The sequence below is a fragment of the Oryctolagus cuniculus genome, unplaced genomic scaffold, assembly GCF_964237555.1.
Source record: "Oryctolagus cuniculus unplaced genomic scaffold, mOryCun1.1 SCAFFOLD_142, whole genome shotgun sequence".
Classification (NCBI taxonomy): Eukaryota; Metazoa; Chordata; class Mammalia; order Lagomorpha; family Leporidae; genus Oryctolagus; species Oryctolagus cuniculus.
In genome coordinates, this window is record NW_027208297.1 from 12,113 (window position 1) to 25,778 (window position 13,666).

At 39.8% G+C, this 13,666-nt stretch overlaps 1 pseudogene; it reads right to left on the minus strand.

Annotated features, from left to right (window-relative positions):
* Positions 1 to 639: 639 nt before the first annotated feature.
* LOC138848174 (small ribosomal subunit protein eS24 pseudogene) lies at positions 640 to 13,038 on the minus strand (annotated as a pseudogene).
* Positions 13,039 to 13,666: the final 628 nt, after the last annotated feature.

The window sequence follows — 13,666 nt, forward strand, 5'->3', positions numbered from 1 at the left end:
CTTTTTGTTGTTAATTGTTTTTCCATTCCTTTATTATCACTGGCATGGTTTGGCATCAGATGTTGTCACCTCTTTATATTCTTTGAAGGTTGGAATAAAAAGTGTGGTGCCAAAAGAAGAAATAGGAAATAAAATTTAAAGATAATATTAATAATATTTTATGAGGATAATGGTACCAGTAACTCAACTTTGACAAAAATGAATAAAAGCTTTATTATTTGATGTGATCCTTCAAGGTAGGGTGGACAGTGCACCTGGAAAGCTTTCTTTGAAGCAGTGCTGCTGTGAGGGGATGATTGGGCTACAGAAAAAAAGTACTCCAACCACTGGTTGGACTTCATCATCCAAGTGCAATTTGCTAGAATAAAGAGTGCAGGAAAAGGAAAAGCTAGAACATGGCTGTGCCTGAGATTGAGCTAATAACTGCCCCACACTCTAGTATTTGCAGCACAAATAGTCACTGTAAACTGTCATCATTTCTTCTTTGTAGTGTCTCCTGGATCATTTAACTGAGTAAAGCACATGTACCCCACACAGAAAAAACACAGTTCACTCCACACATTTTTTTAAAGTTTTACAGTTTATTAATTCTCATGAAAAATTCACAAAATCACCATAGATAAAGTCACTACAAAAACTTTACTCCTTCAGCTTTTTGCCAGCACTAACATTGGCTTTGGCAGTTCCCCTGAACTTCATCCTGTTGTTACACTCCTTTTGCTGTTGTGTTGAGATTTTTTTTCTCATACAGGCCATGTCTTTCAAGTCAATGTCTGGGTTCATTTTTCTTAACATAATCCAAGGAATCATAAATCATACCAAAGTCCATTGTCTTGCCACTGCCAAAATGGGTTCTAAATCCAAATACATAGATGACATCAGGAGTCATCTAGCATATTTTGGCTAGTTTTTCACAAATCTCTGTCTGTGGAGCAGTTGCCTTCCCAGAGTGGAGCACATCAGTGACCAGTTGTTCCCTCTGAAGTGGTCGGTTAGTTATGAACTTCCTGGTACAAATAGTACTGTGGCATTCATTATGTCAGCTGATCGTTACAAAAAGAAAAATGCTACTATATTGCTATAAATCTCAAATAAAATATAACTCAATTCAACTGAGACAAAAGGTATAAAGGGTGATACCTGGGGCTGGTGCTGTGGCACAGCAGTTAGTTTATTTATTTATTTATTGAATTTTTTGACAGGCAGAGTTAGAGAGAGAGAGAGAGAGAGAGAGAGAGAGAGAGAAAGGTCTTCCTTCCATTGGTTCACTCCCCAAGTGGCTGCTATGGCCAGTGCCTTGGGGCCAGTGCACTGTGCTGATCCAAAGCCAGGAGACAGGTGCTTTCTCCCAGTCTCCAATGTGGGTGCAGGGCCCAAGGACCTGGGCCATCCTCCACTGCACTCCCGGGCCACAGCAGAGAGCTGGACTGGAAGAGGGGCAGCTGAGACAGAATCCAGCGCCCTGACCGGGACTAGAACAGGGTGCCAGTGCTGCAGGCAGAGGATTAGCCTAGTGAGCCATGGCTCCAGCTGGCGCAGCAGTTTAAAGCCCTGGCCTGAAGTGCCAGCATCCCATATGGGCACTGGTTCTAATTCCGGATGTTCCTCTTCTGATACAGCTCTCTGCTATGCCCTGGGAAAGCAGTACAAGATGGCCCAAGTGCGTGGGCCCCTGCACTCATGTGGGAGACCTGAAGAAGCTCCTGGCTCCTGGCTTTGGATGGGCTCAGCTCCAGCAGTTGCAACCATCTGGGGAGTGAAGCAGTAGATGGAAGACCTCTCTCTCTCTGTCTCTACCTCTCTCTGTAATTCTGTCTTTCAAATAAATAAAATAAATCTTTAAAAAAGAGTGATACCTTATTCATAAAGTTACAGTCCACAAATAAGTTAAAATAGCTGTGAGTTTTTATATACTTTCACAGCAGTCTCATATTCACAAGAACTAATCTGATGAAAACAAGTTGATATTACAAATACAATACTATGACAGATAAATTTGGAATGTTCTTACTGTGAATGAACAGATCAAACATGGTAAAAAGTTTTATAAAATAAGATTCTACTAGTTAACCTTCAAGTACTAAGAAAAAAAATTTGTTGTTCCTCAAAACAAATTCTGTGCATGTTACAATCACTGGTAAGCATGCAATATTGAAATTATGGCAAAAATTAGAATACATATATATGATTGTACTTTGCATAATTCATGGAAGAATGGAATTAAAGATGTGTTTTGAAATCCATTTATAGTTTTTAATAGCATAAGTATTTCATACAAAATTTAAAAGTTTGTTGTATACATGGATTTCAAATTTCCATTTCCAGGGTCAGCACTGTGGCAGAGCAAATGGTGCCTACATCAAGAAATTGTGAAGGCAAAAAATAAATGAGCTATCACTGCATCTCAAGGATCTCAAAAACATAAAAAAACAAAGCAAACCCCAAACTAGTAGGAGAAAGAAATAATTAAAATTAGAGAAGAAATCAACAAAACTGAAACAAAAATATACAATATCAGCAAAATTAAGAGCTGGTTTTTTGAAAAAATAAAATTGATACACCATTGGCAGAACTAGCAAAAAAAAAGAAGACTCAAATTAATAAAATTAGAGATGAAAGAGGAAATGTAACAGACACCATAGAAATAAAAGTAATCTTCAGAAATTACTATGAAGAGCTGTATGCCAACAAACTAGGAAGCCTGGAAGAAATGGATAGATTCCTAGACACATGCAACCAACTGAAATTGAGCCGTGAACACATAGAAAACCTAATCAGACCTGTAACCAAGACAGAAATTGAATCATTAATAAAGGCCGTCAAAAAAAGAAAAACCTAGGACTGGATGGCTTTACTGCTGAATTCTACCAGACATTTAAAGAACTAACTCCAATTATTCTCAAGCTATTCAAAATAATTGAAAAGGAGGGAATTCTCCCAAGTTCTTCCTATGAACCCAGCATCACCTTAAATCCCTAAATCTGAAAAAGATGCAACTGAGAAAGAGAACTACAGACCAATTTCCCATGAACACAAATGCTAAAATTCTGTACAAAACTCTAGCCAAACAAGTCCAACAACACATCAGGAAAATAATTTACCCCAAACAAGTGGGATTTATCTATGGTATGTAGGGATGGTTCAATAATCAAAAATCAGTAGGAGCCAACATAGCGGATTGGAAGGCAGCTTACTGATAGTCCAGAAGACAGATTAATAAAAGTGAAGATAGTGTAGTGTCATGGAAGAATTAAGGAAAAACAGCATAATTAGAGGGACACAGTGGACCTACGTGGAGGGCACAGGTACCCACAGCTTGGGACTCAAGCTGTTGAGAGCTCTGCACCAGTGCCGGAAAGAGAAGTGAGATGAAACCACAGTAGCCTGAGACACTGGTGGAAAAATGGCAGGAAGAGCCTAAAGGGAACAAGGCTTGAAGCCCCATGGGGGAATAAACACCAGCCTAACTAGTGGAGAGAAAAAATAAAAGGATGGTATGGACATGATTCTATCTCTCCAATCACCTTACAAAAGCCTGGGAGCTGATAGAGCAGACACCATTTTGGACATACATAATGCTGGGCCAGCTCGGGGCTGCACTCAGCAATCAGCAACAGAAAAACCTCACTCTGGTGGGGAGTAATAACAAGAGACTAAGACCTAATGAATGTGTGGAGCTTAAGAACTGGGACAGTGAAAAAACAACCTGAGGGTGTGTGGTATAACTGACAGTGTGGCTGAGATTTGAGTAGTCTTAGTGGGAGATGCCACAAGCATGGGCTGCACTGGCTTACAGGGAATCTGAGCTTACAGTGAGGACTGAACAGATCCTTTGTGTGGTCCTTGGGACAGAGCAGATAAATATTATACCCACTGGGGCTAGTGCTCAGGCACTGATTGCCACTAAGGAGATTTCAGCTGAGTGGAATTACTTCCCTCCTGAATAAAAAAAAAAGAGAGAGAGAGAAGATTTACCACATCAAACCTGGGTGTGTCACCTTTGGCACACCCTTAACCCTGAAGAACTGAACAGAGCTTTCTGTCCACACCCACCACAAACCTCTAGAGATTCAACAAAAGCAGACAGTCCACTTAATCTAGAGACATAGTATAACGAAAAAAGCCACCAGAGTGAGAAAAAAAGAAAACAAAGAATATCTCCACAATGCCAAACAACAAACACAAAAACTAAGGAAATAACAAGAAAGACATCGTGATGCTCCCAAATGAACATGACACTCCAATACAAGAATATGAAGATGATGAGATAGAAGAAATGGAGGATACAAAATTCAAAAAACTTATGATAACAACATTTAGAAGTTCTCAAAAACAAATGCATGAACTACAGAAATCCATACAGGACAGGACAGAAAATCTCATGAAAATGAAATCTTAAGGAGGAATCAAAATGAAATGAGGAATTCAATAGAACATGAAATTGAGATATTGAAGAGAAATCAAAATGAAATGAAGAATTCAATAGAACAAATGAAAAACACATTTGAGAGCCTTAAATCAGAATCCGTAGGTAGATGAGAGAATATCGAACTTAGAAGACAGAGCACAGGAAAGTATACAGTCAAACCTAAGAAAATAAGAGGAAATTAGAAATCTAAAAGATATTGTTGAGAATCTACAGGATACTATTTAAAAAATCAACATTCAGGTTCCAGGAGTTCCTGAAGGCATGGAGAGAGAGAAAGGATTAGAAGGCCTTTTTAGTGAGATACTAGCAGAAAACTTCCCCAGTTTGGAGAAGGAAAGAGACATCCAAATACAGGAAGCACATAGAAGCCCCAATAAATAAGACCAAAAGAGATCCTCATCAAGACACATTGTAATTAAACAACAAAGTGAAATATCATGAAAAGATTCTAAAATGTGCAAGAGAGAAACATCAGATTACTCTCAGAGGATCTCCAATTAGACTCACAGCAGACTTCTCATCAGAAAGCCTATAGGCAGGAGGGAATTGTGAGATATAGCCCAGGTACTAAGAGAAAAAAAAAAACTGCTATCCCAAAATATTATATCCTGCAAAGTTCTCATTTGTGAATGAAGGTGAAATAAAGACCTTTCATAGCAAACAGAAATTGAAAGAATTTGTCACCACTTGTCCAGCCCTGCAAAAGATGCTTAAAGATGTGTTACACACAGAAACACAGAAACACGGTCATCAATATGAAAGAAGGTAAAGGAAGGAAACCTCACAGCAAAAGATCACAGGAAGTTCAAAGCATATGTTAGAAAATATCTTTGGGAAAATGGCAGGGCAAAGTTACTACTTATCAATAGTCACATTGAACGTTAATGGCCTCAACTCCCAGTTAAAAGACAAAGACTGTCTGAATGGATTAAAAAACAAAACTCATCTATTTGCTCCTTACAAGAAACACATCTTTCTAGCAAAGATGCATGCATACTGAAAGTGAAAGTTTGGAAAAAGATATTCCATGCCAACAGAAACCAAAAAAGAGCTGGCGCAGCCATCTTAATATCAGACAAAATAAACTTTAACACAAAAACTGTTAAGAGAGATGAAGAGGGTCAATATATAATGATAAAGGGATCAATTCAACAGGAAGATATAACTATAATAAATGTATATGCACCTGAATACAAGGCACCAGATTATTTAAAGATATGTTAAAGAATTAAAGGGAGACTTAGACTCCAATACAATAATATTGGGGGACATCAATACTCCACTTTCAGAAATAAACAAATCAACCTGACAGAAGATCAACCAGGAAACAGCAGATTTAATCAACACTATAGCCCAAGTGCATCTAACAGATATCTACAGTACTTTTCATCCTACACTTGAAGAATACACATTCTTCTCAGCAGTACATGGAACATAATCTAGGACTGACCACATACTAGGCCATAAAGCAAGTCTCAGCAAATTCAAAAGAACTAAAATCTTACCATGCATATTCTCAGACCACAGTGGAATGAAGCTGGAAATTATCAACTCAGGAATCCCCAGAGCGTATGCAAACATATGGAGACTGAAAAACATGATCCTGAATGAACACTGAGTCATAGAAGAAATCAAAAGGAAGATAACAACATAACACATCAAAGCTTATGGGATACAGCAAAAGCAGTGTTAAGAGGGAAGTTTATTGTGATAGGTGCCTACATCAAGAAATTGGAAAGGCACCAAATAAATGAGCTTTCAATGCATCGCAAGGTTCTAGAAAAACTGCAGCAAACCAGACCCAAATCTAGTAGGAGAAGAGAAATAATTAAAATTAGAGAAGAAATCAACAGAATTGAATCCAAAATCATTACAAAAGATCAGCCTAAGGAAGAGCTTTTTTTTTTAAATAAACAAAATTGACACCCCATTGGCCCAAATAACTAAAAAAAGAAAAGACCCAAATCAATAAGCAGAGATGAAAAAGGGAAATGTAACAACAGACATCACAGAAATTAAAAGAGTCATCAAAAGTACTACAAAGAGTTGTATGCCAGCAAACAAGATAATCTATCAGAAATGGATAGATTCCTGGACACCCACAACCTACCTAAATTGAACCAGTAAGATATAGAAAACCTAAACATTCCCATAACTGAGACAGAAATTGAATCAGTATTAAAGGCCCTCCCAACAAAGAAAAGCCCAGGACTGGATGGATTCACTGCTGAATTCTACTAGACATTTAAAGAAGAACTGACTCCAATTCTCGTCAAACTATTCAGTACAAGCAAAAAAGAGGAAATACTCCCAAATTCTTTCTATGAGGCCAGCATCACCTTAATTCCTGAACCTGAAAAAGATGCAGCATTGAAAGAGAATTACAGACCAATATCCCTGGTGAACATAGATGCAAAAATCCTCAATAAAATTCTGGCCAATAGCATGCAACAACACATCAGAAAGGTCATCCACCCAGACCAAGTAGGATTTATCCCTGGTATGCAGGGATGGTTCAATGTGAGCAAAACAATCAATGTGATTCACCACGTTAACAGACTGCAGAAGAAAAGCCATATGATTATCTCAATAGATACAGAGAAAGCATTCGATAAAATTCAACACCCTTTAATGATGAAAACTCTAAGCAAACCAGGTATAGAAAGAACATTCCTCAATACAATCAAAGTAATTTATGCAAAACCCACGGCCAGAATGCGAAAAGTTGGAAGCATTTCCACTGAGATCTGGTTCCAGACAGGGATGCCCACTCTCACCACTGCTATTCAATATAGTTCTGGAAGTTTTAGCCAGAGCCATTTGGCAAGAAAAATAAATAAAAGGGATACAAATATGAAAGGAAGAAGTCAAACGATCCCTCTTTGCAGATGATAAGATTCTTTATTTAAGGAATCCAAAGAACTCTACTAAGAGACTGTGGAAACTCATAGAAGAGTTTGGCAAAGTAGCAGGATATAAAATCAAAAAACAAAAATCAACAGCCTTTATATACACAGGCAATACCACAGTTGAGAAAGAACTTCTAAGGTCAATCCCATTCAAAATAGCTACAAAAACTCGTCACTAGTCAAAGTGATCATTTTCAGTTCATAATTGATCATAATGATAGGACTGTCAAAAGGATCACATAAAGAAGACTAGTGTCTGTGAATACTAACTGATAGAATTAAAATGGAGAGAACAATCCAATATGGGAAGCAGGATACACAGCAGACTCACAGAATGGCAGATGCCCTAAACAGCACTCTGGCCTCAGAATCAGCACTTAAGGCATTCAGATCTGGCTAAAAAACCCATGAGAGTATTTCAGGCATGGAAAGCCAAGACACTGTGGCAAAATAAATAAATAAATAAATGGCCTAAATGAAAGATCTGTGAGTGAGATCCCAGCACAAAGAATGAGCTATCAAAGAAGGAGGTACCTTTCTCTGAAGGGAGGAGAGAACTTCCACTTTAACTATAGCCTTGTCTAAATAAGATCAGAGGTGGTTGGCTGGTGGCACGGCTCAATAGGCTAATCCTCTGCCTGTGGCACCAGCCCACCGGGTTCTAGTCCTGGTCAGGGCCCCAGATTCTGTCCTGGTTGCCCCTCTTCCAGTCCAGCTCTCTGCTATGGCCCAGGAGTGCAGTGGAGGATGGCCCAAGTGCTTGGGCCCTGCACCCATATGGGAGACTAGAAGCACTTGGCTCCTGGCTTGGGATCAGTGCCATGTGCCGGCCACAGTACACCGGCCGTGCAGCCATTGGAGGGTGAACCAATGGCAAAAAGGAAGACCTTTCTCTTTGTCTCTCTCTCTCTCTCTCTCACTGTCCACTCTGCCTGGTGAACTCTAGAGCTTCCATAGCCTTGGCAGCTCATGACAAGAGCCTCGAGTGATTACTGATATCATAAATAAGAGTGTCAATTGTTTAATCAACAACAGGAGTCACTGTGCACTTACTCCCCATGTATGATCTTTGTCCTTAATATGTTGTACTATGTCAATTAACGGTATAACTCTAACAAACAGTACATTGTATTTTGTGTTTCTGTGTGGGTTTAAACTGTTGAAATCTTTACTTAGTATACACTAAATTGATCTTCTGCATATAACCATAATTGAAAATGAATCTTGATGTAAATGGGATGGAAGAGGGAGTAGGAGATGGGACAGTTGTACGTGGGAGGGAAGTTATGGGGGGAAAAGCCACTATAATCCAAAAGTTGTACTTTGGAAATTTATATTTATTTAATAAATGTTTAAAAAAAGAAGAAGTAGAGAGACAGAGAGAGGGAGAGAGAGAGAGAGACGAAAGAGAGAGAGGGGTCTTCCCTCTGCTGGTCCGCTCCCTATATGACCACAATGGCTGGAGCTGTGCTGATCTGAAGCCAGGAGTCAGGAGATTCTTCCAGGTTTCCCAAGAGGGTTCAGGGCCCCAAGCACTTGGGCCATCCTCTACTGCTTCCCCAGACCATAGCAGAGAGCTTGATCAGAAGTGGAGCAGCCAGGACTCGAACTTGTATCCATATGGGATGCTGGCACTGCAGGCGGTGGCTTTACCAGATATGCCAACAGCACTGGCCCCAAGATCAGAAAATTTCTTCACAAATACCCAGTATAGTTGAACTTTCAATAAAAATGAATAAAAGGTTTTTAAATGTGCATGAGAGAGACACTAGATTGCCAACAATTACACTAATCACTGATTTCTTATTAGAAATCTTAAAGGCTGAAAAATAAATGGAGAAACATAGTCAAAGAAAAAAATGAAAGTAAAAAGCAACAAAGAAACATTACTGTCAATGCAGAATATTTTATCAAATAAGCTGTCTTTTATAAATGAAGGTCAAGGCTGGCGCCATGGCTCACTAGGCTAATCATCCACCTGCGGCACTGGCACCTGGGTTCTAGTCCCAGTCGGGGCGCCAGATTCTGTCCCAGTTGCCCCTCTTCCAGGCCAGCTCTCTACTGTGGCCTGGGAGTGCAGTGGAGGATGGCCCAAGTCCTTGGACCCTGCACCCACAGGGGAGACTAGGAGAAGCACCTGGCTACTGGCTTCCAATCAGCTCGGTGCACCAGATGCAGCTCGCTGGTCGCGGCAGCCGTTGAAGGGTAAACCAATGGCAAAAGGAAGACCTTTGTCTGTGTCTCTCTCTCTCACTGTCCACTCTGTCTGTCAAAAAAGTTTTTAAAAAGTATAAATGAAGGTTAAGTTCTTGAGCTCCAAGAAATTCAGCAGTGAAACTAATAATCTAGTTAAAAATGGCCAAAGGACATTAACAGAAATTTTTCCAGAGGGGAAATTCAAATGGCCAATAGATATTTGACAAAATGCTCAGAATGGCTATCCATCAGGGAAATGCAAATACAAATAAAAATGAGTTTCTATCTCACCCCAATTAGAATGGCTCCCTGACAAAAATTAATCATCAAGAAATGGTGACTAGGATGTGGTAAAAAGGTACCCTAATCCACTCTTGGTGGGAATATAACTTGTTTAGCCACGTGGCAAGACAGTATGGAAATATCTCAGAAATCTCAATATAGGCCTACCAAATGACCTAGCAATTCCAGTCCTGGGAATTTATTCAAACAAAATGAAATTAACAAATGAGACTTGTCTGTACTTCCATGTTCACTGCAGCTCAATTTGAAGTACTTAAATTATAGAATCAACCCAGATATCCACCAACTAATGACTTGATAAAGAAATTAGTATGTATATACACGTCAGAAGACTGTTCAGTAATAAAAGATGAAATCCTGTCTTTTCAACAAAATGGGTGCAACTGGAAACCATTATATTTAGTGAAATAGGCCAGTCCCCAGAAGACAGACATCATATGTTTACCCTGGTCTGTGTTAATTAACAAACATTTAAGATTGTAATATTTCAGAGTGAAAATAAAATGTTTAGATTCCATGATTGCTTGCATCCCTTGTCTTTTCTGGTGAGGAAGTTTCATTTTTTTCCTTCTAGTATTGAACTCTTTACTTAGTACAGGTCTAATATTCGGAAATGTTTGTCACATTTTGCTCATATTTAGACTTCTGTGTAACTGCAGTATTCACACATTTTATTTGTTGAATATTATCATACATGGTGAATTAAGCCTGTGAATATAGAGTGGATTCAAACTATCTCTTTGACACATTGATGAAGACATGACTGAGAGGGAAGAGTATTGAAGGAGCAGGGTGTCGAGGGAAGTGTGATTGTCTTCTTGGATCTGTACCTATGAACTACCTAAAATCTGTCCTCATTGTTTTCATAAAAATTTTAATAGGAAAGGAAAAATAAATGATGCAACCAAATCTGGACTTTGTGATAAATTCCACTGTGGAAACCTATGGCTTCCATTGTTTTATGTCAGTCTTGTTAAAAGATGAGATAGGGCATGTACAGGTTTGTATGGATGTAGACAAGATCTTATGGCTGGCGCTGCGGCTCACGTGGCTAATCCTCCACCTGCAGCACCGGCACCCCAGGTTCTAGTCCCGGTTGGGGTGCCAGATTCTGTGCCGGTTGCTCCTCTTCCAGTCCAGCTCTCTGCTGTGGCTTAGGAGTGCAGTGGAGGATGGCTCAAGTGCTTGGGCCCTGCACCCACATGAGAGACCAGGAGGAAGCACCTGGTTCCTGGCTTTGGATTGGCACAGTGCGCCGGCTGCAGCGCACCAACCGTAGAGGCCATTTGGGGGGTGAACCAATGGAAAAAAGACCTTTCTCTCTGTCTCTCTCTCTCACTGTCTAACTCTGCTTGTCCAAAAAAAAAAAAATCTTATGTTAGGATATAGGAAATGTCACTCACAGAATCAAACAATAAAAGCTATTTAAGGAGCCCAAAATTGTGGCTCAGTGGGTTAAGGTTCTTCATGGGATGCCAGCATCCCATATGAGCACTAATTCAAGTTCTTGCTGCTCCACTTCTGATCCAGATCCCTTCTCATGTGCCTGGGAGAGCAGTAGGGGATGGCCAAAGTACTGGGACACTGCCACACGTATAGGAGACCTTAATGGAGTTCCAGTTTTCAGGATTCAATCTGATCCAGCCTTGGTTATTTCAAGAATTTGGATAGTGAACCAGTGGAAGATCTTTCTCTCTCTCTGTCTCTGTCTCTGTCTCTGTCTCTCTCTCAAATCTACTTTCCAAATAAATAAGATAAATAGTAAGAACAAAACTATTCAAATGCAGCTGCACACAATTCTGCTGAATTTGATGCTATTATTGCTGTTCCGAATGCATGCATTGGTTTGTTATCCAGAAACCCAAACCTTAAAGAAGCCATGAAACCAAGCAATAATGACAAATGATGTTGGCTACATGCCAATAATTTTTGCTAAGCAAGCATTGGCATCTAGATATATTGTAACCAGACTAATAACTCTATCAATGGGCCATAACAACTAGTATAATTATAAGATCAACCTTTAAGGTAATGCTGGAACTCTAATGTCAGCCATGGGTATTTTCATTGCAAATAAGTGGTCACTGAATTAACATATTCTCAAATAAGGCAATATCTTTTAAAATCTAATGCATTGGCTGGTGCTGTGGTGCAGTGAGTTAAAGCCCTGGCCTGAAGTGCTGGCATCCCATATGGGCGCTGGTTCTAGTCGCAGAGCACCACTTCTGATCCAGCTCTCTGCTATGGCCTGGGAAAGCTGTGGAAGACGGCCCAAGTCCTTGGGTACCTGCACCCATGTGGGAGACCTGGAAGAAGCTCCTGTCTCCTAGTTTCAGATCAGCACAGCTCCAGTGTTTCAGTCATCTGGAGAGTGAACCAGTGGATGGAAGACCTCTATGTCTCTACCTCTCTCTGTAACTCTGTCTTTCAAATAAATAATTAATAAATCTTAAAAAAAATCTAATGCATTAAAATTTCATAATCCATCTGGACCAAAATTACATCAAGTGTGTTCTGGGGTCTTGAGCTACAATGATACTGCTACAGACACCAATATCACCTTTGCTACCTCTGCATTGCCCAAAAGCCACTGAATATATGAGGACTACAGGGACCAGCGCTATAGCATTTAGGATATGCATCTGCCTGTAGCATCAGCATTCTATATGGGTGCAGTCTGAATATTGGCTGCTCCAATTTTCATTCAGCTTCCTGCTAATAATTGGGAAAGCACTGGAAGATAGCACAATACCTTGGGCACCTATATATACTAGGAGTCTGGGAAGAAGTTCCTGGCTCCTCTCTTCAGATTTGTTCACCTCCAGTCACAGCAGTCATTTGGGGAGTGAAACCGAATGTGGGATTTTTCAAATGATGAGACAGGACACGGGAGCATCCATTCTAATAGTGCACTTCTGGATAGCTATGTGCTTTTACTTTTATTTAGAGGGTACTAGCAAATCCACAAGACAGCAGGCATGTAGGCAAGGTTATACATCAACTTAAGGATAGGAGAAAAGGAATTTGGTCTGGTGGTCCAACATAGGGATCAGAGCTGCATTGCATATCTTCTGAGACAGGCCCATATAGTCGCTTGTGCTAATTTAGAAACTCCAGAAAACACTCCAGGTACCAATTAATATCCATTAGCCCCCGCCGCTCCTGCTGTCTCATTCCTCTGGGGCAGGTGTGCCCATCCATGGTCTGTTTTGACTTGAGCAGAAACTGTGGCCATGCTTCTAATTTTGGGGAGGGATGGGTGTGCCTGGATGAGAGGCATTTATGCAGCATCAATACATCCCCCACTTTCTTTATTTTAAGCATGAATTTTAAGTTTTGGGATACTAGGTCAGATATTCAAGAGATGTGACATGGACCAGACATACACAGGATGAGGATCCTAATAATAGCACAAAGGGAAACAGCCAGTGCAGCCAGGATCCCAATTGCCAACATTTAGATTTAACATTTAAATTAGAAAGTTCATTTTGATGTTATCAATTTCCTTTTGAATTAAATTAGAATTAGTTGAGATGTTCAAACATCACATCCAATGTGATGTTTAAGTAGTAAATAATCAATACCAGAACAATTTTGTAGAATACCTTTCTGAACTTGACTTAATTCTGATGTAATATTAAATAAGGCAGTAGAAATGGCATCAGCAGATTTTTATATAGTACAGGCAAGCTCCTCTAGGAAGAAGGGTGAGAACAATTCTAAAACCAGGAGAGCAACACAGGATTATCTGTAGGTATGTTGCCTCAGGAGTAACAGTCATTAAACAGTAAGATCCAACAGAGAAGGGAAAACATAACATAATGATTAA